General features: G+C 44.2%; 1 non-coding gene across 1 annotated transcript; it reads right to left on the bottom strand.

The window, feature by feature from the left end:
* Positions 1-1,338: 1,338 nt before the first annotated feature.
* Positions 1,339-1,412, bottom strand: trnat-ugu (transfer RNA threonine (anticodon UGU)). The gene has a single exon. It is a non-coding gene; the product is annotated as a tRNA-Thr (tRNA).
* Positions 1,413-2,629: the final 1,217 nt, after the last annotated feature.

Below are 2,629 nucleotides of genomic sequence, written 5' to 3'. Positions count from 1 at the left end.
GGCGGCTGCAACACACTACAAACACTCTGCTGGGATTTGAACCCAGGATCTCCTGTTTACTAGGCAGGCACTTTAACCAACTAAGCCACAGCACCTTCAGCTGCAAAGTGTCCATGGGAGGTCATCAGATCAAGGAACAGGCCATGCTATTGTGAGCATGAAAGTGTTTGTTTGAGAAAAGAGTTTTGGTGGTAAGATTAGGATGAAAACCACCATGCTCATGCTGGATTAGGGTTAGGGTTAGGATATAGGGATGAAAACCACCATGCTCATGCCGGATTGCCATAACATTTGCCAGGAAGGTGATAGAGGCACGAAAGCAAGCCCTACCCACCCATTTTCAAGGGTGCTCTTTCTAATGGTGCCGGGTTAGGTTGGGTTAGGTTAGGGTTAGGATATAGGGATGAAAACCACCATGCTCATGCCGGATTGCCATAACATTTGCCAGGAAGGTGATAGAGGCACGAAAGCAAGCCCTACCCACCCATTTTCAAGGGTGCTCTTTCTAATGGTGCCACTGCCAAGTCTCTATGAGGTCAGCAAGTGCCCCAACCCGATTGGCCCTCCTACAAAGTGCCGTTTACATTTTAGAGACTAGGTGGCCACAACACACTACAAAGGCACTGCTGGGATTTGAACCCACGACCTCCTGTTTACTAGGCAGGCATTTTAACCAACTAAGCCACAGCACCTTTTGCTGCAAAGTGTCCATGGGAGGTCATCAGATCAATGAGTAGGCCATGCTATTGAGAACACGAATGTGTTTGAGAAAAGAGTTTTGGTGGTCAGATAGATTTGTTTGTTGGCCAAGTGTGCTTAGCAAATTGACTAAGACAGTGACTCTGTTGGGACTTGAACCCACAACCTTTGAATGGCCACATTTTTCAATCTAGAAGTCCAATGCGCTATCCATTGCGCCACAAAGCTCATCATGTTGTGTCGTCAACACTCTGAGGTTACACTCTCTGTAGTAAGGAAATCAACTTCCCAAGAATTAAGAATTGAACACACTTTAAATAGGAGGTGTCAGGACCTCCTATCCTCAGGAGGGGCCAGATAGCACAGTCACTGTCAGATAAGCACTGCTAAGATTTGAAACCAGGATATCTTGTTTATAAGAAATATACCTTGACCAGCTAAGCCACAGTACCCTGTTGGAAAAGTGCTTTAGCATGTCAAAGTATCATCAAAATATAGCCAAGGAAAGATTTGTGAACAGGATTGGCTTGTACCCTTGATAAGTGCAGCAAATTTACTTGAATAACCTTTTTTTGTTGGCTTTTAGAAAAGCACACATTTCTAAACATTTAAGTTCCTGAGGTGCACAACACACTAAAAAGGCACTGCTGGGATTTGAACCCAGGATCTCCTGTTTACAAGACAGGCACTTTAACCAACTAAGCCACAGCACCTTTTTGCTGCAAACTCTCCATGGGAGGTCATCAGATCAATGAATAGGCCATGCTATTGACAACATAATACAGGTGCATCTCAATAAATTAGAATGTCGTGGAAAAGTTCATTTATTTCAGTAATTCAACTCAAATTGTGAAACTTGTGTATTAAATAAATTCAATGCACACAGACTGAAGTAGTTTAAGTCTTTGGTTCTTTTAATTGTGATGATTTTGGCTCACATTTAACAAAAACCCACCAATTCACTATCTCAAAAAATTAGTATTTGTATTTGTTTGAGAACAGAGTTTTGGTGGTCAGATAGCCTTGTTGTTTTTTGAAGTGTGCTCAGCCAAATGACAAATGCTGCAACTGGAACCCACAACATTTGAATGGCCAAATTTGGCAAACTAGAAGTCCAACGGTTAGGGTTAGGTTAGGTAAGGGTTAGGATATAGGGATGAAAACCACCATGCTCATGCCGGATTAGGGTTAGGTTAGGGTTTAGGGTTAGGATATAGGGATGAAAACCACCACGCTTGTGCCAGATAGGGTTAGGGTTAGGGTAGGTTAGGATTAGGATATAGGGATGAAAACCACCATGCTCATGCCGGATTGCCATAACTTTTGCCAGGAAGGTGATAGAGGCACAAAAGCAAGTCCTACCCCCCCATTTTCGAGGGTGCTCTTTCCAGTGGTGCCACCACTGAGTCTCTATGAGGTCAGCAAGTGCCTCAACCCGATTGGCCCTTCTACAAAGTACCGTTTACATCTTAGAGACTCAGTGGCCACAACACACTACAAAGGCACTGCTGGGATTTGAACCCAGGATCTCCTGTGTATTAGGCAAGCAATTTAACCAACTAAGCCACAGCACCTTTTGCTGCGAAGTCTCCATGGGAGGTCATCAGATCAATGAGTAGGCCATGCTATTGAGAACACGAATGTGTTTGAGAAAAGAGTTTTGGTTAGGGGTTAGGTTAGGGTTAGGATATAGGGATGAAAAGTTAGGGTTAGGATATAGGGATGAAAAGCACCATGCTCATGCCGGATTGCCATAACTTTTGCCAGGAAGGTGATAGAGGCAAGAAAGCAAGTCCTACCCCCCCATTTTCAAGGGTGCTCTTTCCAGTGGTGCCACTGCCGAGTCTCTATGAGGTCAGCAAGTGCCTCAACCTGATTGGCCCTCTTACAAAGTGCCGTTTACATCTTAGAAACTAGGCGGCTGCAACAC

This window comes from Myxocyprinus asiaticus, chromosome 30 (genome assembly GCF_019703515.2).
Source record: "Myxocyprinus asiaticus isolate MX2 ecotype Aquarium Trade chromosome 30, UBuf_Myxa_2, whole genome shotgun sequence".
NCBI lineage: Eukaryota > Metazoa > Chordata > Actinopteri > Cypriniformes > Catostomidae > Myxocyprinus > Myxocyprinus asiaticus.
This window is presented reverse-complemented; position numbering and strand designations above follow the sequence as displayed.